Consider the following 23,569-nt stretch of genomic DNA (forward strand, 5'->3'; position numbering starts at 1 on the left):
GTGATACATGTAACCGGTCATTAGCAAATGTTGTTTGATTTTAAACATAGCCAATTAATAAATTTATTTGATTTTACAGCTTTTTTTACTACAGTAAGAATAAAATCAAACTGTAGTTGTGTTTGTGATGGAAAGAGGGTCACTTCCACCGTCTTTTCAATTTCTAATCAGCCAGGCGGATACTGAGTGAGTGACATTCGGAATGGATCAGTTTGTATCTCCCTCATCTCCGATATGCGATGTTTGCTAAACCGATGATTCTGAATGATGCGACTCGGTTTGCATAGCTGATAGGAGCGCTGATCGAGATTGCATACCAGCCAGGCGAATCAGTTGCGAGAGGCGCTATCCCATTATACAATCAGAATGTATCCAACAGGAAACGCATCCTGATTGTTTATTTTGATTGATCTTCGGAACATTGATTTTACCTATAACATTTTTGGTCGAAAAATGAATACATACATGCATAAATGCGTAGGAAAAAATGTATTCCCTAGAGTTTCTCATTTTTCGGGTTATAGTTCCTTTATATTAGTCTTCCCAAAATCAATCATTTTCACCGAGTCATGCTTGACTACATTCAGAGCCAAAAAATCAAAGCAGTCAAATTTTCCTTCTTCAACCAAATCATACAAACAATCATGCATGACAACGACGCTTCCGTATTTGAAACACTTTTGCGATACATGATGAGGTAAAAAAGGACGCAGACTATCAGCAACGAACGTCTCTATGCTGATTTCTTTCCCTTGACGACGTTCAACCTTTAGGATCATAACTGATATGTATCCGTTCTGAGCGATCTATGTAGGCTATCAGATGATTTTTTATTTTTCGTTTTGCCTAGAAGGACAAAAACATGACTAGGTAACCGCAATGAACTGTCCAGCATGTGCTACAGCTTTTTTGAACATGTAGTCCTGGTATTTATTCAGATTTTTCCTTTTGAAACATTAATGATCGTCTATCAATAACGAGCATTATCAACAATGATGCGAGGATAGACGTTCGGGAATGATTGAGGGAGCGACGTTCAAAATGTATCACCAAGTATGTCGATCACCGTCGATAAGCCACGTGACGAATAGCAACGGTAGCCTCCGATGGGGCATGGTATATCTTCTTGTATCAAGTTAGTGTTGATTTTCGACATATGTTCAATGGGTACTTTTACCACGTGCGTATCACAGCACTCGGAGGAAGCATCATTCTAGCTAGAAACCATTCCTGATTGCTTTTCTTGAGCGATTTTCCAACCATTGCTTTATATCAAAAATTATTAATTTCAAAACATAATCTACTTTCGAAAATAGGTCCAAAAAGTGCCAAGTTTTTCAGAAGTTTCAAAACTAAATGAGGAATCTTGAAGGCTTCATTTGAAAGAAAAACTTTGGTCTGGATGTATCAAATATCAAGGAATAAAAGGAAAAGAATAAGTTTGGGATTCAAATCAGATTTATTTTCAACTCTTGTTAACTCGATGTCTTCTGATTTCAGATTTTTTTAGTTTAGTTTTGATGTATCTACAATATTAACTACAAACCAATAAAATATAATTTCAGCTAAATTTTTCTAAACTCGAAGATCAAATGCAAATTATTTTAGAAACAAAAATTATCATTAACAATTTATTTCATTATCAAAATCCTGTGAAAAAGTTTAAAATTAAAATAGAGATTTTTCAAACAACGCTATCTTAAAAATTAAGTCAGATCTCATTTTATCTCTGCATATCTGGTTGTGTTTGGGCGAGCAAAACAATATCGTCAGCCAGGTCAAGGTCGTTCAGTTGCTCCATTGTTGAAGGATTCCACGGCAATCCTCGGTTTGGTGCACAGTCAATCGATCCAATCAGAATCTCATCCATTACGATTAGAAATTGTAGCAGTGATAGAATACATCCTTGTCTCACTCCAGCAGTTACCGGGGTTGGTTCGGACAAGACAACGGCGTGCAAGACCTTGCACGAAAATGCCTCGTACTGTGCTTCGATGAGATGGACTAGTTTCTCTGGGACCCCTCGTCGCCTTAGAGCCGCCCAGATGTTTTCATGGTTAAGTCGGTCGAATGCTTTTTCGAAATCAACGAACACCAGCAGAAGAGAGTCCTGGAATTCGTTGATTTGTTCCAATATGATTCGTAGCGTTGTGATGTGGTCCACACATGATCGTCGAGATCGGAATCCAGCTTGTTGCCGTCGGAGTGTAGCGTCTATTTTCTCCTGGATCCTGTTCAGGATCACTTTGCAGAGTACTTTGAGGGTTGTACAGATCAACGTTATGCCTCGCCAGTTACCGCACTCTGTCAGGTCTCCTTTCTTGGGGACCTTTACGAGGATATCCTGCATCCAGTCGGCCGGGAATGTTGCAGTATCCCAGATTTCAGTGAAAAGACGGTGCAACATTTGTGCTGACAGGGCAGGGTCGGCTTTCAGCATTTCAACAGGGATGCAATCGATCCCAGGTGCTTTGTTGGCTTTCATGTTTTTGATTGCCGCTTCTATTTCAGCCAGCGAGGGCGCTTCTGAGTTGACGCCATTTATGCGACTCACTGTTGGCGCTTCGAGCTGCGGGTTCTGTTGGCCATCGCTATTCGTGACTCGGAAGAGTTGTTCGAAGTGCTCAGTCCATTGTTTGAGCTGATCTGATCTGTTCGATCGGTTAATTGCTGACCTGCTCGGTCTTTTGCGGCATTCTTGCGTTAGTCCTTGCACCACTGAGGCGGCGAGAAATGTCATAAAGTAATCGGATATCTCCATTGGCGGCGGCTCTTTCTCCCTCTTCGGCTAGGGAGTTTGTCCAGGCTCTCTTGTCTCGTCTACAAGCTCGTTTAACTGCCTTTTCCAGCTCCGCATATCGTAAGCGGGCGGCTGCTTTGGCTGACCCGGTACATGCCTGCTCAATTCCGACTTTCGCCTTTCTCCGATCATCGACCATCCTCCAAGTTTCATCCGACATCCATTCACTCCTTCTTCCACAAACTTTACCGAGAGTACCATGGCTCGTCGTGATAAAGGCATTCTTGATTCCACACCACTGTTCTTCGACTGTTCCGTCTGCCGGCAGCTCCGAGGCTCGGGATTCTAGCTGTTCAACGTATGCCCTTTTCACCTCTGGATTCTCCAACCGGCGGACGTCGTATCGACACCCGACTTTCTCCTCGCGCCGTTGGACACGCGCAACTCTCAGTCGTATCTCGCCAAGGACGAGGTGATGGTCAGATGCAATGTCTGCGCTTCGTTTGTTGCGGACATCCAGAAGGCTCCATCTCCATTTTCGGCTGGTGCAGATGTGGTCAATTTGATTTTCTGTTCGGCCACCTCGGGATACCCAAGAGACCTTATGTGCTGGTCGATGGGGGAAGAGCGATCCACCGATCACCATGTTGTTGTTGCCACAAAATTCTACAAACAGCTGGGGCCATGGCGTCCCATGATGCGCTCAAGGTCCTGATTGTCGGAGCCTATCTTTGCGTTGAAGTCGCCCAAATGGATTTGAATGTCACCCTTCGGAATTCTCTCTACCACGCTGTTCAGTTGACTGTAAAGCTGCTCTTTCTCCTGCAAGTCGGCAACGTCAGTTGGCGCATAACACTGGACCATTGTAAGGTTTCTAACCCGTGTTCTGAATCTGGCTACGATTATTCTTTCGTTTATCGGTTCCCATCTAATGAGGGCCGCGTAGGCCTGCGGGCTTAACAGGAAACCAACTCCTCGTTCCCGAGTAGCATGTTCTCCTCGTATGCCAGAGTAAAGCAGGACTTGCCCGGATTGTGTCTTGTGTTCTCCAGAGTTAGGCCAACGGACTTCGCTCAGTCCAAGAATTTCAAGCTTGAGGCGGCTAGCCTCTCTAGCAAGTTGTTCTTAGTAGTTTGCCTTGTTGGGCAAGGGTTAAAACATTCAAACCCAAGCTTACCAGATACTTTTCCGCACTTATCCGGGTAGGGCAAATCCGGGCAATTTTATCTAGAAACCATTCATTCAAAGAACATTCGATTTCAAAGTTTACAACTTAAATTCTGGGCAATATCCAGCCAAATTAGGTTATTCTTCAAATCAAGAAGAAGAAAACTCGAAAAATAGTTTTTGTTTTCATCGAAACACATCCACCAGTTTATTTGGATAAAAGTCGCTCAAAAAATTGTTTTGGACGCAAAATACATAATTGTGATCAAGCAATTTTAATTTTTGATAGCCTAATCTTATAATCTTACTGAAAATTCGATATTCTGAACTAAGGAATATACCCACCCACTTCTTTTGTGAATTACTTTTGAAAGCGATTTTCGAGTACAGTCTTTAAATATCTATCAACATGTGAGAAAAATAACTGTAGTAGTATTGTGAACCTGGGATAAGATTTAGAGGTTTTGGCCTTATTATGAATCGAGATTGTTACTTTTGATTCACTTTAGTCGTTCATCAAAATTTGAATAAGAATTTTAAATTTGGAGTTGAGAGAAGAACATTTTGCTTGTCATTTTCAAACTTTCATAGGGGGGAGGGGGGGTTTTTAACCCCCAAAACACCCCCCATCGTTATGGCCATGAGCTTTTGGTACCCATGCCTTAGAGACCATTGAAGTTGAAAGCTGTTGCATGTGACCTCAGTTGGCGGTACTCTTACTAAGGCACTTTTGACGACGTCTCAAATGACCTCTTCAAAACTGACATTTTTAAACATGTACTGAGATAATGAAATGATTGTAGATACTCGTTCAAGATGGCTATTTAATTTGTAGCACAATCAAAGAAAAGAATCGCTTTAAATTAACACATTCAGTAAATATAGTGTAAACTTTTTTAATCCTGATGAAAACATTAATGTTAACTGTACAGAATAATGTTTATGGACTAACGGTTTCATTTGGAAGAGTTTATTCGACACATGAAACTTTCATTAAAAGTCGATTTTGACACCGTGTGACGCATAGAAATATACCATATGTACATATATGTGATACAAATGTGCACGAAAATGCCCGTCAAAACAAAATTAACGAACGTGACCCTTTAGGCAATGAAATTTCCGCTTATTGCGTAAATATTATTTTATGTCGTTCAGTCGTTGTGCTTTAGCAAACAAACGATTATCATAATTATGGGATCAGTCAGTTAATAAACGCCCACAGCATTTTGCAAAACGGTATCATTTTGATCACCGTTTCGGTCGATTTTATCACCCATGAAAAAAGTGGGATTATGAGATTGGCACTCAATAAAAATACTTGAAACGCTGTTCACAAACAGCAAGTTTTGGTTGATTTTTTGTTAAAGTCAAACTAAATGATGCTCAGATAAGATGACTAAACGTCTGAGATTAAGTGCCCTTTTGTAATAGTCGCACCAGAATCTAACACAGCACACAATATCTCCACGTGGATGCTGAATCTTGAACACCCTAAGCACGTGATAACTTAGCACTTAATTCCCAAAACGCCATTATTCAATGTTAGGTTTTCTCAACACATTTGCTCCCAATGGATTTCCGCTGCATTCAAAACGCGTCTTTCACTTGTCTCGAGAAACCAAACAATCGCGCTGAAATAGGATGCTCCAACAATATTGATCATGACGCCACGGCTTCAACACAGACAGACTTGGACGACAATCCATTAGCCCGCATTTAGGGAGAAGTCCAACGGAATGCTCACTCACTCGTTGGGCTAGTCTTTTGTATAGCTTTATATGCGCTTTGAAATGCTCAATAAGTAGTCTCCTGTATAGCTTCATATGTAACCGCTCACTGAAACGGTGCAGCAGCAAAAGTACCATTCAAGGGAAGAAAAACTAAAATAAAAAATAATAGCTGTCCTGTCAGCCGACGAAAGTTCTGTCTCGATTGGGCAAAGAAGTCTAGAAAATCGAAGCTACGGCCAGGCGAAAACTTGCCAACAGAAATCCTTGAAAATTGCAGTTTAAATTCGAAGGAGAGCGCCATATTCCTGGCAAAGTGGTGTCTGAATAATGGGGGTCCTGCATCCTGGCGGCGCCTTACATTCGGGAGTAATAGCTTTGGTTCGGAAGCTTCGAGGTGCAACATTTCGGTTTCAGCTATGAGGGAAGTATAATTTTCCAATCCATTCCAGGCGAAACTTTTTTCCGAACCAAAGTCCGCATGGGGCTGCTCAGGAGAGAGTTCTCAGCTGCTGTGGCGATTTTCGCCAGCTAGTGGTGCAATCAGTGTAAGGAAAAGTTTTGCCAAAAGATACGCCTTGCCTTGCTTGAGGTGCAAAGGTATTACGAACGGCTCATAAATTTTAATCAGCTTAAACGAATGTAATAATACAGTTTCCTGGGCAGGATCGCTCCCACCGAAGCCGGCTGAATACTGACTGGCTGGTGGGAACTGAGAATTGGTAATTAACACCAGTGAAGCCCATGCAGCGCCACCCTACCCATCAGGAGTTGTTGGTATTGGATGAGAGTAAACCCGGGGCGGAAAAAAACAAATTGATCAAGCTTAATTTTGTGCATATCGTCCGTAAAATGCTTTAATTAAATGTTGATCGCAACCCGATTTTAAAGCTTCGTAAATAGGTAACTGTAAATATTCATGTTCATGGAAAATCTCATTTTAAATTTAAAATTATTCCATTTTCATAGCACAGATAGTTTAAAAAACTAAAGTTTTTTTTTGAAAAGTCATAGGATATTCGAGTCTGATTGCACTCCTAGAAAAGTTCCAATATCTTGTATAAACTTCTTTTATAAGGATTGGACTCGCCATATTTAGTATCTACAAAGTTCGAAAGAAGCCGCCGGAAAGCTTTAACGCGAGTGGTATGTTTTATGTCAGTTTTCCAATTATGTACCTAAGCAGTTCTAGAAGAAAGTTTTAATAATTTTCTAATAAGTATTTATATAACCCAATTGACACCTCTTGTAAATTGTTCTATCAAGTGTATGTGAGCTTTGATATAAATAAGTCTGTATAATATTGAGTTTTTTAAGACCGTGATTAGGCAACATACATAAATATTGAAACGGAAATGCACTTTTTGACCCCCTTTTCTTAGCAGTCAATAACGATTACTTCCTATTCACACTTGTTGATCGCCTTATTACGAGTTTATCTATGCCTGTTAATTGAAGGTCTTGCGAATTTATTTGATTATCCTCATAATTCGTGGTGCAAAATATATTTTTCTTCATTCCGTTTTTCAAAGATTAATTCACAGAAATGTTCATAAAGAGTGATACGGTCAAAATTTGGTCAAGGGAAAACGCGTGTAAATCGTTGAAATCGTTTATTTAAAAAATCAAATTAAATTTTTTTTTTTTCAAGTTTAATTAGTATAAAATTCAGGAAAAATATTCAGTTAGGCTTCCGCTTTTCCAAATCCGAATTGCCGGGTCTTACGCTTAACCCTGCCATCAGATTTTGTAGAGCCACCTTGTCCACCTTCTTCGCCGCAGAAAGCCAGTTTGCCTTGAACTGCTGGTCGTCCTTAGCAGTTTTTTTGGTCTTTTTTAGGTTCCACTTGACAATAGCCCAGTATTTCTCAATTGGGCGGAGATCTGGCGTATTGGGAGGGTTCTTGTTCTCGGGGAACCACCTGCACATTGTTGGCGGCGTACCACTCCATGGCCTTTTTACCGTAATGGCAAGATTCCAAATCCGGCCAAAACAGTACGGAACAACCTTGATTCTTCAGGAAAGGCAGCAGACGTTTATTCAAACACTCTTTCACGTATATTTGTTAGTTGACAGTCCCGGAAGCTATGAAAATGCTGCTTTTCAAGCCACAGGTACAGATGGCTTGCCAAACCAGATATTTCTTCGCGAACTTTGACAGTTTCATGCGCTTGAAAATATCTGCTACCTTTTCCCTTCCTTTTGCCATATAAAACTCCTGTCCGGAAGCTGCTTGTAGTCGGCTTTAACGTAGGTTTCGTCGTCCATTACCACGCAGTCAAACTTTGTCAGCATCGTCGTGTACAGCCTCCGGGATCGTGCTTTGGCCGTCGTATTTTGTTTATCATCGCGATTTGGAGTCACTACCTTCTTGTAAGTCGATAGTCCGGCTCGTTTTTTGGTTCGATGCACGGTTGTAGACAATACACCCAGCTTATTTGCGGCATCTCGGAGAGAGAGGTTAGGGTTTCGCTTAAAACTACCGGCAACTCTCTTTGTCGTCTCAGCGGCTTCCGGTTTTCGATTTCCCCCCGATCCAGACCTCTTGGCTCTCGACAAACGTTCCCCAAACACTTTAATTACATTTGTAACGGTTGATTTGGCAACTTTTAGCAATTTTCGCGATGCGCGAGCAAAATTGTGATACGCTGCTCTTCTTCCTTGGACGGCATTTTGACAACTGAAGAGTGAATTCCAAAATCAAAATAGGAGCAACATTCTACACACACACACCTCCAAAATGAGGGATGTTCAGGTTTTTTAAATACAAAATTGAAAGAAATACGTCAAGTTGATATTGACCAAATTTTGATCGTATCACCCTTTAGTAAACTGAAATAACCGAGTTCGGCAATTTATTAAACGAACCATTTCTGCAATTTGGAAAAAAAATCGGAAGTTGATGATTTCTACCGAACTTCGTTGATCGGTTCTTGAGTAACCGAACATCGTTAAGATACATATAAACAAATCGGTTTATCATCAATTGCTCGGTAAAAACCGCATGCAAACTGTAAAACAATCCTGCTGTCAAAAAAAACTTCGAACATGTCTCACTCCCGCATCCGTAATTAGCTAATCACATCTCGCTTTCGCTAAAGAAAAGCAACGAATATTTTCATTTTTTTAAAGCTTACCGGTATTTCATTAAGAATTTCAATTTATCGATCAACCAGGAATAATTTATATGTTATGTATTGGCTTTTCGGTCTTATCAGGTCAATTATAACACTTTTTATATGTGCCTCATCTAACGTTTCGAATTATATTAACTCTTTATCAAGGAACTAAAATTAATTACTTACTCGGACATTCGTGTTCTTGTCCAAAGCAGATGAACTCCTGAAACGTTCATAAATCGTCGAAATTCTTGCTATAAATTTTGAATTTGACTTCTCATTTCATGTCGGAAGTGAGGAGGAAAGCTTGCGTGTGACTTACGTGCCAAATATTCTGGTATCGGCCAGGGCGTCGGCGCCTACTCCGTCGTTTTGGAATACGTCCGTGGTAAAACTTCTATCACTCGACTCACTGTTTGTTATTATTGTTTGGGTTTTCATAGCGTTTGCGAGAGAGTGAAACACCCCACCGTACGAGATTGCTCTCCCGTCTGTGTCGCTCTGGATGTTGACGGTGTTCGGAGTACTTTGTGTGTAGCACATTTCCAGTACCCTTAGGTGCCTACGGTGTTTACTGGAGCTGTCTAGGACGGTGGATTTATTGAAGTCAAACATGTGCTCCTGTTTAAAGCAATGTTCGACGACGGCTGATTGTCGCAGTTCTGTCGCAGTGATGCTGGGATTTGACGCTGTGGCCCCTGTTGCTAATATGCGTTTTAATTTGGTGACATCACATCTATGTTTCGACATTATAGTCCGTAGCTTATAGCTGGTCTGCCCAACATAGCATTTGGAGCATTACTCGTCTCGTTCGGAAGCGCCTTTTTTTATTAGTTGATCACCCAGGTGGTAAATCCTTTTTACGGATTGCATTCCAAGGCACGGCGAGCGACCGAGTCTCCCAGTATGCTACTCTGGGTCCATAGGTGCAATTGGACGACTCATGATACTATGTACCCCTACGCCATAAAGTCCAGCTGGGGCCTCTGGCCATAATTCCCATGCGGACCTGCATCGAAGGCTATACCCGAGATGGGAGACCAAGTCCGCGCTTAAGCGCTCATCGGCAACTCTAGTTCGAGTCAAAACTCCAGCATGTATACCCTGCCTCTTGCTACGGTTCAAGACTAAGGACCTTTCCTCTGACGACTCGAGGTCCGGCCTTTACTCGCAACTCGAGACTCGCTTAGTTCCCACGACTATCGTGCGCTCCGCCTTTCTTTGAGACCACTGCAAGAGACCAATGACCTCTCCTCTAACGACTCGAGATCTTGGCTCCGTTTGGCTTGGCTCGAGGATCTCTCCTCTTTGCCCGTCCGTGTGCCGATCGAGAGCAGCTTATCCTGGACACGCGCTTATCACAGCACACGTCCGGGGCTTTACGAAAGACTACTCGGATGATTCCCGGCGAAAAATTCATCCTACACCGACTCAGGTGACTCGCCCGCCGACGACGTGAAGTCACCCTACCCGAGAGTATTTCGCGGCCTAAATACTCTTTCCCCTATAAAAGTTACAAAATCCAAAAAGTTCCTCAAATAGCCTTTTATGTGACAAGTCAATCACATCCATTCAGTATAAAAGTTCCAAATTGGGTGTCGATTAGCCTTCTTCGGACTTGGAATTTCAAAAAGTTCCTTAAATAAGCTTTTTGTGACATGTCAACCGCATACATTCAGTATAAAAGTAACAAAATGGGTCTCTAATAGCCTTTCATGGACTCGAAGTTCCAAAAAGTTCCTTAAATTTCCTTTTTGTGACATGTCAATCGCATACATTCAGTATAAAAGTTACAAATTAGGTCTCAAATAGCCTTTTATGGGATCAAAGTTCCTAAAAGTTCCTCAAATAGCCTTCTTTGAGACATGTTCGCCATTTCATGAATATGAATGTGAACGGACATCACAAAAGGGCATAAAATCAATAAATTATTTTTATAGCTTGCAAATTTTTGAAATGTATAATTTATATTGAAATTGAAACTCTTGAAACTAACTCGCAAAGTATTGTTGTAATTCTGGTTTTCTCAAAAGTTATCAGCATTCAAAATTTGAGCGTGAAACACGTGGTCTTGCGGGCATTATGTCCCAATTTTTATACAGTGAGCGAAATAAGAATAGCACCACTATGTGTTTTGCTTGTAAAAATATGAATGATTGAAAATTAAGAAAATTTTCTTCCACGGTTTGTTCTGAATTGCTTAACGGATAAATAGGATAAGTTTACTTTTTTTGGACGTAGCAATTGGCGTTGAGAACCAAAAATGTGAAAAAAGGGTGCGAAATAAGAATAGCACCACTTGAGTTTTTCAACAAAAACAAGATTATTTTTAAAAATTTACGGTGTAAAAGTGAATAATAATGCTTCTACGATTTATTTGAATAGATAACTGCATTCTAAGGAGTTTTCCAGGATTCCAAAGGTTTTCAAAGGTATTAAAAGGGGGTTTTAAGATATGCTTCATTAGCGTTCAGGAATTTGATATTTTAATCCTCAACGCCAATTGCTACGTCCAAAAAAAGTAAACTTATGCATGATTTATCCGTTAAGCAATTCAGAACAAACCGTGGAAGAAAATTTTCGTAGTTTTCAATCATTCATATTTTTACAAGCAAAACACATAGTGGTGCTATTCTTATTTCGCTCACTGTATGATTGTTTTAAGTGAAAATTTTCGGGAAGTTCAACTAAATATTTATAGTCCTACGAAAGTGCATACGAGTGGAAAACGATAAGTTGTAGTTTTATAAGATTGCGCAGGCTGGTTGATCATAAAACCTTATATGTTAAACATGAAAAATAACAAGATTCACGCAGAATCGATTAATCTTTCTGTTTCAAAGAAATAAAGTCGTTTCAGTGACTTTTTAAACGAGACTTTTAGTTGGTTGTGTTATAGCTCAAGTGTTGAATTGCTTGGTGCGAGAGGAAAATCTATAAAAAACCTCTTCAAAAATTTTGGATTACTAGAAAACGCCTCAAAATGCAGTTATCTATTCAAATAAGTTATAGCAGCGTTATTATTAACTTTTCCACAGAAAATTTTAAGAAATAATATTGATTTTTTTGTAAAAATAAACATAATTGATACTATTCTTATAACGCACAATTTTTATATATTTCGGGTCCTCAATTCATCCGTTGAACAATTTGAAACCAATGGTAGAAAAAAAATTGACGATTTCAATCATTCAGATTTCAACTAGCAAAACACACAGTGGTAATATTCTTATTTAGCAAACTGTATCTCCGCAGTGCATTTCAGAAAACCTCTAGGTACAGCCAATCGAAAACCGAGCTCTTCGGCAATTCTCGTTTGAGAAATTGCACGTCTGTGTAAAAATTTAAAATGCAATAAAAAACATGCAATAGTCAAAACCGACGCGAATCAATATTTTGAACAACGAAGGTATTGATTTGTTGATATAATGATTTTAAAAAATCTAATTTTTGTCAATGATATAGCCCTGTAAATGATTTGATTGAACTTATTCAAGTTTTTGTTTATTTATTTGATTCATTATTTTCTTTTGAAAACTTATTTCGTAAAAATCTAGTTTAAATTTAATAAACTTTAAAAAAAAAGTCGCTTTAATTCTCTTGAAGTCCTAATCATCACCATAATTCATATACTCAATTTACGAGTTGATAAGTGACTTTTGATAAATAAAGGCTAAAAAGATTTAAGTTCTCAAAATAAATTCTATACGAAAACCAAAAACTAATGAAGTAATTCAACAAAAACACATAATAAATCACAATTAAAATGGATAAATGCGCTTAAAAGTGAAAATTCACACCGATAAGCAATAACCTGAAAAACACATCAAAGTAATAAAGTTCTTTCAGCAGAGTTTTCCACTCCAACGAGCAGCAGCAGCTAAATTCCGCTATAGGAAACGGATTCATCCATCAGTTCCTACTTCCATGCCATGTACCTAGCACTTGGAACTCGGTTTGTTTAATAGTGCACCATAGAATGATGGAATCCGCAAACCGTACTCGGAGAGCCCAAATTTCTTCGCCTAAAAACTAACTAACAAGAGCCAGAGCCAGCAGCAGCGGATTCTGCACTCGTCGTCCATCCACCGAAATCCATTGGTTGGTTGCTCGCTGGACCATCGGCTGATATCTCGGTCCAATGAGAGCCCACTAACTCGGGGAAAAAAAAACTTCCCAAACCAAAAAAGAAAGAACCTACCGAATCGTACAGAGGCAAAGCCTATAGTTTAATGTGTGGGCTCTGCCGTTTGCGAATTGTTGGTTGAAGTCTGGCTGCCCGGCAGAGGGAGAGAGTTAGTGCCAATTTAGCCGGCTCACTAATCGGGTGCTCTGCAGTGCAGTCAGTGTGATATGATGAAGAATAAATATCGGTGAAATTTGTGCGACGACCTCTAAGAGTGCTGTGTGGTGAATTTGGTCAAAATTTTGGGTTGGTGCTACAAATTGAGTGGTTTTCTGGTATGCGTAACTAAAAGGGGCCGCCCACACGTGTCGGTGATCTTCGGGAAAACAAATTGCTCCTCGGGGGGGTTATTTTATCAATCGGTTTTGCCGGGCTAGAAGTGAGCAACCGCAGGCAGTGACAAATATCAGAACTACTCAGCTAGAGTAATACGGTGATTCCTATACGATTTCTTAGCAGCAGTGTTGGGTTAGCGGCTTCCAAAATAGGAATAATCTGCCCCAGCTGGATAATAACTTTCTAGCGAGAAGAAGAGTTTACGCAAATTGATCATCCTTATTATTAGTTCATTCTGTGATAGTTTTTTGTTCTATTCTCTTACTTTGGCAGCATCCGTTCGTTCTTTTTTTTGCCAATCGCCAATTTTTCGTACTCCACATTTTCGCAACCACAAAAAAACACCCATCCGCTTCAATTGCTGTTTGTTAAAGGTATGTATGTTAATTTGATTTCGTTTTTTATGTATCCTCATCTCTTCCATTTGCGTCTGTTTTGCTCATTTTATCCGGAGTATTTTTTTTTTCTCTGCATTTCAAATTTTTCAATTTGATGTACCATCGTTTTTTCATTCGCATTCACAACCATTTACCTCCCTCAATTCACAAACCAACATCGGACCCCAGGTGGGCACACACAGCAGGTGAGATGTTAAGGTGCACCCATCTCGTCTCGTGGTTGAGTTTTGCACATTTTTGTGCCACCGGAAAATTACACTGATTTTTTGCGCTTCTTTCTGCATGCCTTCCGCAAAATTTCGGTCCAAAGCGGATCTGCAGCCAATTTGCCGCAACAGCTGATCGGAGGCTGTCTGGCGAAGGCACAATGAATCAGTAGCCAGAATAAGCAAAGCAAAAAGGGATTAAGCTAAAGCCTTTTTTGTTCAGTATACCTTTTCGAAAAAAAAAAATTAAAAAAAAAATCTTCTTCGTAACAATACATAAGCTTGAAAACTGAAAACATTAAATATACAACAGAAAAAAAATTAATTTGAAGACTTTAAGTTTTTTTTATAATCAAGCCTCTATGATTTTGAGAAGTTATTCCATTTGTCGTAAACTTCTAAATTTAGGAAAAACAAATCGTTCAAAAAGAAAGCCATTTTAAAATTTTGAGATCCTATCATATTTGATTGAATTTTTTTTTAAGTTTTAATAGATAATATTTTTCAAGCAAATCGACTCAAACTCTTATAGCTAAACTGACTCGAATTCCAAATAAAAATCGAAACTTTCCTTTCATTTAAGTTAAGTAAAATTTTGTAGGTTCAACGACCAACCTTATATTAACATCGTAAGACATTTCGTACCAAATAAGAGATATCTCCTTGCTGCGGGTGTGGTTCATTTAGAGGTATAATTCGAATGCTTTAAATTTGACAATTAAATTATTTTCTACAAAATTAAACCCCATACTTTAGGTAACAAATTTCCTGGTCATGAGTGTGTCAATTAAAATACTGAAATTGTTCGCAAGTGAAAGTTGAAAAGCATGGAACGCTTTATACTTTTGTTATGAAGTTGAGTTTTACAAACTTATTTACAAATAGCTTTTAGTATAAAAAAAATCTGTTACAAAGAGTTTGAGAAAAAAAAACATTTGAAATTAATTTAATTATTTCGCGATTAAAACAGCTTGCATTGAGAGCTGATTCTTGTATACCTTCATAATTTTTTTTTATCCGTTTATTACACCAACCAGTTGGCAAAGCTTCAAGTAATGTAGAGAGTTTTTTTTAAACAGATTGCACTGAAGTTTGATATTTTGAAAATATTTTCGTTTTTAAATGAATAATATATTGTCTAATTGTGTTATTTATTATCTGTAGTGTAGTGTAAATGTAGTTTTATATAAAAAAATATATAAAAAAATACGCCCGGGAGACAATATCGAATTTATGTTTTTCTTAATTGAATAAGAATGAACATGTTGTAGGTCAAACGAAGTCATAAAAAAAGTCATCCTTTGATTATAAGATACTGAAACATTAAAAAAAATTCTTACCTTTTTTGCTAACAATTACAATTTCTTTAACATTTGATTAGTTTGAAGGCTCTCAAACCTAATTTCTCACAGATAACAATCCGTTTATTTGTCAATATCATTTTATACACTTTTAATGAAGATCAATGAAGATTTTAAAATAACAGTTAAGTGACCTAATTTTTTTACGACATACGAATTGATTCTAATGAAATTATTTTTAGAATATTCTGTGGGCATGCGAATCGGTTTATATCGAATAAAAACAACACAAAGTCCCATCAATTGTTCGTAATTATTAAATTTGTAGTTTTTTGAATCAAATAAAAGTCATGGCTTCCATTTCCCGAGATTTTCTTTCGCTTGGGCGCCGGGCGGTTTGTTTTTCGTCTCCATGGTCGAGGCGTCGCGAGCAAACGTCGAAAAAGGATAGTAACCATTGCATAGCATACTGATTAGTTGGAATATTTGGGCGCGCATTTCTTAACCAAGCACAATTCAATACATGTGGTGGCGCTATGAAGCCTGGATGTGATTTTTTTTTATTACCAGCTCATTTGTACAGCACATATTAATGAATGAGGTCTACCTGTGACCCAGTTTGAAATTTTGCCGATCGAATCAGAAACATATAAACGATTTTAAAAATTCAAACTATTTTGATTTCGTGTTAATTAAAGCAGCAATTTTTATCTAAAAAATATGAAGTTCGTACTAATGCATATGACATAATGATTCTTCATGGACGTACGAAAAAAAGAAAGTTTTTCGAACATGTACAAATGTACTTGATTGAAGATGTATCAAGCGCTTTTAAATTTTTAGAACAACAACAAAATCCGATGAAAATGAACAGACACATGAACTGAACAAGAGCCTGTCCTTCAAAGTGGATTATATAAGATTGATGTTTATTTAAAGGCCGAATGCAAAGAACTTTTCGATTTTTTGCAAGCATAAGAGAAACTTATCAATAAAATAAACCACTTTTTCATAACAAAAAGTGAGTGAGGATATGCATATTTCGGAAGAATTTTCAATTAAAAATGTACACCAGACCAAATGCAAACGTTCAACATTTACAAAAAATGTATAAACTGTTTCTTCACTAATAAATGGTTGGGTCAAACGAAAATTTTTTTAAGAATCATTCACCGAAAAACTGTATACAGGTTCACTGTTGGTTTACACACAATTCAAGTGCGTACTTAACATGAAAGTGTGTTTTTGTTTTGCATATTTTGGCTACATAGAAAAGACTTTAGATCCGCTTTTTTGTTGAAAAGTTTTTTGTGATTGATATTCCAGAAGCAGAGTGTTTTTTATAAGATTTTATTATTACTTGAAAGAGAATGTTGTAGATAATATCAACTTCTGTCATTTCATACGGTGAATCAAGTGCAACGCGCTTTTTAGCCATAAAACATCTACCTTTTGAAAATTTTATCTTTTTTTTTCTGGTCAAGAAGAGTATTCCGAGTGATGAATATGAATCAAATATTCAAAACTATTAAACGTTTTTGTTAATGAAGGTCTTTTGGTTAAACAGTATTTAGTGAAATTCAATCATAAAGTATAATTTTATTCTGGAGAAAAACTGCAGATATATCAATGAAAGTTGATAAAAAAGACAAACAGGAACAAGAAATAAATTCAATTGAAAGTTTTTATACTGACGCATCTGAAAAAGACCTATGTGTTTTCACATGCACCAATAAATGGGACAAATGTATACTAAGACATTTCTTTTTGAAATAATATGGAAGTTGAACTATTAAAATATCACATAATCTTAAATGGAATCGCAGATCACCTCCAACACTGTTCAGGGAATTTTGAAATCATAACACCCCAGTGCTTCACTTAGAATTTTCAAAAACAATGGGCTGAATTGGGCATATATGTCCTATAGGATCAAAAAGAAAATGAATGCTGTGATTCAGTTGAATAACAAAAAATCTAAACATATTTTCTACCTCCTTTCAAAATATTATGGAGCACGGCACCCTTCCAAATAAACGAATTTCAAATCAAATCAAAACCAATCGATTGCTTGATTAATTGGATTAAAATTCAAAGGAATTTAATTAGCATTTTTTGCTTGAAAAATAAAAAAAACGGCGTTTTTTGGACATGATTTTGGTGAAAATATGTAGCTCAAACTGCTTCTATAGGTGAGCATGGTGAACAAAAGGCTGCTTGAAAATAGTTAGTAAAAATCTTCTCTACTGTTTTTTATTTCTTCAGATCCAGAAAATATACCATCCAAAGCTAATCGGGAGGTAAAGTGCTGCGTTAGGCAGAATATTAGGCAAATACTCCAAAAATTGTCCCGATATTCAAAATTCTTAGTCAAATCTAAATTCCAAATAATGAGAAACTGTTGAATTCGATTTAAACCTTAACCATTTAATGCATAGTGTTGTTTTAAAACAACATTAATCAAAATCCAAACATCTCTAAAACGCGTGGATATTTTTGAGTGATGTATTCACAAAAAATATTCTATATATTTAATGAAAATAGCCATGGTATTTTTATCACGATATTTTAATGTATGTATGAGATATTGAACAATCCATGCGGAAAAATTGCAAAAATCAATTTTTTCAATTTTTTTTTAAGTTGTTTTTGGAAAACTGCTGTTATTTCTTAATATTTGCAAATTCTAACAATTTTTTTATTCTCAATCAATCACAATCACCTTCCTGCATGCAATTAACAAAGTTTTTAAGAAATTAGCAAAATCGTATTGAAATGAACTAAGAATTTCAAAAATAATTTTTCATCTTTGATGGGCCATAATTTTTATAATACTCAAAATAACGACTTCAAACCTGTTGAGTTTTGTTTTTCGAGTTAAAATATTATTATTTCACTGAATCAATAACTGAAATTAAAAAAAAATTAAAAAAAGTCATGCATTAAAGGGTTAAAGTGAACTCGAGCAAGGCGGAGTAAATCAATTAAATGGTATTCAATAAATGAAACAAAGATATTATCAACATGTCGTTACACATGGAACAAGTTACAAAAACGTGGATTTAGCTGTAGGCTTTTTAAGTTTGATGGTTACGTTTAGTGCTGAAAAAAGCTATTTTGCAACGGGAAGCTGAGAGCTGATACCATTAAGCAGAACATCCAAATTAAAGAAAAGTAAAAAAAGTTTTATTGTAAGATGCATGTGAGATTTATTTGAGGTAATTTTATGATAATTTAAGTAAAGACCCGTAGAATTTGAGTAAACGAAAAGGAGGGAAATGTAAAAAAAAACTAGGACATGTCCACGAAAGTGAAACGATCAAAAACTCAACATTTGATGCTTTTTTAAAGTGAAACAGCAAAGAAAAAATGGAAAATGGATGCCAAATTAAAAATGGTAAGACGAAGTTTACCGGGTCTGCTAGTATACATATATGTATATTTAAATAAAGGCTTTGAAAGTTACATATTGGCTGACAAAGAAAATAGTAAATAATCAAGAGAAATTGATATGAACCGATAGCTCACAAATTAGTTAAAAAAATCAAGATTTCTTTTTATGATATTTTAATTTTGGATCTTTTCCGAGTTTCAATACGATTTCTGAAATGTAAAAAAACGATTTCTGAATTCAGATTTTAGATCAAAATTTCTAAATGAGCAAAGAATTGAAACTTGTTTCAGAGCCCCCAATCACGTATCTTGTATTATATTTGGTGTTTTGGGTTTCAATTTGAATTCATTATTTCATTTTTTTCATTTTGAATCTGAATTAAAATATGAATTTCGAATGATATATCTAATTTTAACTTTTCTATTCTGGATCGTCATTAAGAAGTTTTGAACTCTCAAAAGAATAAGTTTAAGAACTTCGGATAAGAATATGAAACAAAACTCAGGCTGATTTGTAAAACTATGTCATTTATAGTCCGGGCACTTCATTTCGTCAATAACTACATTCCTAGAGTTCTGATATGCAAAATTTAGGCAGCGTTGTGTTGGTAATGAAAAGGACTATCCTGCCTTTTATTTCAGATGTATAAGTTTACGTGATTTTGGGAAATTTACGATGCAAAATGACGTGGTAAAAATGTTTTTGTACAATCATCTCGAAAATCTTTCATTGTCGACTTGAAAGCTCATGAACTGTTGATTTTTTCTGAATTTTTTTTTGCCGAAAAAAAGGAGGAACTAGGAGACTTACTAGAATGCTCACGTTTTTTGATCAAACGAACAGTTTCTAAAATACACGCGTTTGTAACTACCAAGTTTCTAAATGATCAAAGCTTTAAAGTTATGTTTTCTTTTTCATATTCGGAAAATAATTTTTTAATGCATATGAGTTAGAAAATTATGGATAAAATTATGAACGAAAAGCAAAAAAAAAATTGTGTAACAATTTCAAAACTTCTTTCATTTCTATTTTCTGATAATAATGCGAACTGAAAATCAAGAATCCTAAAAAAGATACATAATGTGAAGTACGAAAACAGAAATACAATTTAGGTTATGATAATAGGGATCAAAAACCCTGAAATGAGTTTAATCTGTAAAAATTTAGTATTCAGAAATGAATTTCTAACATCAAGTGAGACAATTTTGGAAATCTGTAGCAGAATTCCGAACCTGGGTTTAGTTTTCAAGGTATTGGCATTAGTTCTGAGTAAAGATTGATAATCTTAAATAACCTTACTCAATCATCAAAATTTGACAAAAAATTAAAAAATATGAGTTTAGAGAAGAACACCTCGCTCGCTTTTCCAAAACCCTCGAGGAGAGCGGGGGTGTAACCCCCAAACCCCCCTCCCCTTCCTACGGCCATGAATACCATATCAGTTATAACCATTTTAAAAATAAAAAGAAAATCTGTGTTACTATTTAAAAATTTGTAAAAATGCTTTCCGGTCTTCAGCCAAGTTATCAAGTTCCGTAAACTGGGGAAACTTTGATCACTATTTTTTTTTGTTTTCATTTTTAAATATTTTGGAAAGGATTGCTTTTTCGATACACTTAAAATTTTTAAAACACTTACTGGGGAAAGGGGTATAAATCATAATCGTTGATTGCAGAATAAGTAAACGACATAAGTGGCTCAAGTTTATTTATTTATTTATTTACTTGTCTTCGAATTACACTTATTCGCACAGACTGCTTATGACCTACTTATTCTAAGTCTAAATGCATATTTGGAAATGTTAAAATCAAAGCGATCACTGATTTCATTGAGTTCAATGTTTATTGAAAACCAGAACTCATGTTTCTGAACAACTTTGATCAGATTTTTTTCTTTTAATCTTATTAGATAGGATATCAACTTAGTGTTCATTCAAGTCTTGATCAGTAAGGTTTTATCGTATTCCATCATTTTCAGTTGGTTTTGGTGCCATCCACCAAAGAAGGCATAAAAACCTCAATATCAGTAATTTTTGTTGAGACCAAACTGCTTTTTACGTTTTCTAAGGAAGACAATTATAATTGCTAAATGAAAAATAGTGCTGCATACATTTAGGGGCACAAATTATAAATATGGCTAAATATTTTTAGCTAAAAAAATCTAATGAGATTTGACCTTCATACAATTTCCCCCCATTTTCTTTCTTTTTTTTAAATTTTACCATTTCATGGGCTTTTTGTCGTTTGTCCTATGCAGGCTGACTCTTGGAGAATGTCCCGATTTCTTAAATATCATAAATTTATCACAAAATGACAATTAAAAAACAACACTAAAACCTTACATATACAAAGGAAAAAGTACAACTTTCAAATAAAACAACTGGTTTGCTTCTCAATTCATCTTTTTTATTGGGAGAAATTTCTGTTTGCAAGCCTTAGAAAAAATAGATATTGAAGATATGAGCGGAGAACATAAGCCGTGAAATATCATATATTTTTTGGAAAAGATACTACTGCTCACCCAGGGGTCTTGAACCCACAAGTTCCGATTTAGTACAACGGTGAGTCATCCAATAACACTACGGTGATCGAGACGGAACAGGCGAAACAGATATTTTCAGATTAAGAAATTGCATTCTTATTAACTGAAGTAAACACTAGACTGAGACGATATGGGGTCATTTTTGAATTTCTCAAACTCTGGGGTCTATAAAGCTTTGTGTTGGTTCAAAACTCATCCATGATTTTTTGCAGAATTTTTAAGTAACGTTTACATGAGTAAATTTGCACTTATATGTTTGTATGGGAAAATTGAATATTTTGTACTGAAAAATCAACATCATTTTTTATCTTCTGTGCAGCTCAGTCTGCTTATTGTTTATATGCCAATTTATAAATTCTCCAAAAAAAATTTTCTGCTGAACAACTTTTGCGAAGATCTTAACTTTATATCTTATTAGGCAAAAAAAGATATTAGCTGTTTAAAAGGGATATGTCTTTTAGCATTGATAAACAATAAATTTAATTGACATCACTGCTTGTGCCTCGCAAAGCATTGTTTGAAAAGTAGTAATACAATACCTCGTTAAGCCAATTGAATTTATTGCTTATCAATTCCAAAAACCATACCCCTGTTAAACAGCGAATAACTTTTTTGCCTTATAAAATACAAATTTAAGGCCTTCGACAAAGCTATTCACATACAAACCTAAAATTTCAAATTTACTCATGTAAATGTTACGTAAAAATTCTGCAAAAAATCATGGATGAGTTTTGAACCAAAACGATTTTTTTTAGAACCCAGGGTTTGAAAAATTCAAAAATGACCCCAAATTCAGTCAGTCTATTAAACAAAAACAAACCAAATTTTGCCTATTTGAAGTTCAAGTTATAGGCTTTCAAACAAAGCAAACAGTTTTCAAATATTTTAACTTTAGAATTAGTTATTGATGATTTATTAATGTGGAACAATTTCAAGTTGATTAAAGTTTCCCTTGTGATCAAAGCGACCCAAATTTACGGTAATAATCTTTACAGTTAGTTTTGCTGATTTTTCAAAAAGTGTGTATTTGCTTCAAGGGTTTAATTTTTGAACTTTAGGAACTAGAAAGGAATTACTATTTTGTTATTTTGATATTTAAAATAAATTTACAATGTGTGAGCTATTTCGAGAATGTTTCATTATTTCAATAAAAACTCATTAGTTATCCTGAATTGATAATTTTTTTTTTTCGATTATAGTCGTTTTACCATCTTTATGGCATTCGCGACTTTATCAACAGTGCAGTTGGCGGATCGTTATTGAAAAACTTATCCGGTACAACTGTGTTCGATGTCTGCTCTTGGGCTCGGACTCGCGGACATCGGCTTAGGAGACAACAGACTTGCCAACTGAGCTATATCACAAGCCCTGAATTGATAATCATTTCTGTTACTGATTTAAAAATTGAATAAAAAAACGATCTAACCAAGTTTTTTTCATTATATTTTGTCCTTAAACCAATTGTCAGCTTCCTCATGAATGTATTGCTCAGGTAAAACTTTCCAGTTTGCTTACTGTACTTTCCTTTGTAAAGCAAACCTAACTTAAAAACTTTCGAAATTTTTCAAATCCTTGTTTCATTAAAAAAAAAAATTATCTTCCAAAATAAATGATTTTTTTTCCCTTTTTTGTACTCAGTACACCAAAAGTACACGCTTCATTGAGCCACTTTGAGTAAAAATAACTAATAAAAATACTATCAAGATTCTTAAAAGTCTTGTTTCTTTGAAAAACGAGTCAAAAAATTATCCATGCCGTTTTTCAAGCTTTTTGGATTGTCAGGTTGAGAAAACAGTATCAATCAAAAATCATCAGTATAAAATTAAGTCTTGTTTTCCTTGAATTGGATGTTGGTGTACTTTTGATGTTTTGAGGACTCAGGTCACCAGAGTCTTCTTGAAGCTGGCAGCACTGGCATGAAAAAAAGCTGGAATAATCGCATGACCAGGGGTCGGTAATCTTCTGTCTCAAAGATGTGATTTTTTGGTTGTAGAGATTTTTTTTTTCAAATTTGAAAATTGGCAAAATCTTTAGTTTGAACATACACGACCCTAGTTTCCCATCTTAGTCAAGCGTATGATTTCCTCAATTCAAAAAAGAACTTATAGGATCACTAAAGAACAGCTTCAGTGATTGATGAATTAAATAAAAGAGCCTGATGATCGCCAAACTTTGTTTTTCGCGTTCAAAATGTTTTTTAAAGTTCATTCACATTCCTGTGTTCAAATTTTAAATGTTATTGTTGAATTGTAAAGGTTGAAAAACTAATAAAAAATTTATAACAAATCTGAATTATAACAGAACGGAAATAATAAAAAAAACGATGGAAATCCTGATTCAATTCAAAATTCTACGAGTCTAATTAAAATTTATAATAAATTCATCGAATATCCATCGAGGACCAATGAATAATCTTGGAAAACTCAAAATTACAAAATTAACATTACAAT

The 23,569-nt window shown here is 35.9% G+C and overlaps 1 protein-coding gene across 11 annotated transcripts in view; it reads left to right on the forward strand.

Moving 5' to 3' along the window:
- LOC129746978 (protein rolling stone-like) overlaps positions 1–23,569 on the forward strand; it is a 186,748-nt gene that overhangs the window by 15,349 nt on the left and 147,830 nt on the right. For 4 of the 11 annotated variants that reach the window (XM_055740975.1, XM_055740976.1, XM_055740966.1 and 1 more), the window contains exon 2: positions 13,553–13,653. The exons of 4 other annotated variants lie outside the window; for them this stretch is intronic. The gene's annotated coding sequence lies outside the window, so the exon portion shown is untranslated. Of the gene's footprint in view, positions 1–12,633; positions 13,190–13,234; positions 13,377–13,552; positions 13,654–23,569 lie in introns of those variants that run through there. 3 more of the 11 variants (XM_055740971.1, XM_055740969.1, XM_055740973.1) reach the window with 3 other exon arrangements.

Source organism: Uranotaenia lowii, chromosome 2, assembly GCF_029784155.1.
Source record: "Uranotaenia lowii strain MFRU-FL chromosome 2, ASM2978415v1, whole genome shotgun sequence".
Taxonomy (NCBI): domain Eukaryota; kingdom Metazoa; phylum Arthropoda; class Insecta; order Diptera; family Culicidae; genus Uranotaenia; species Uranotaenia lowii.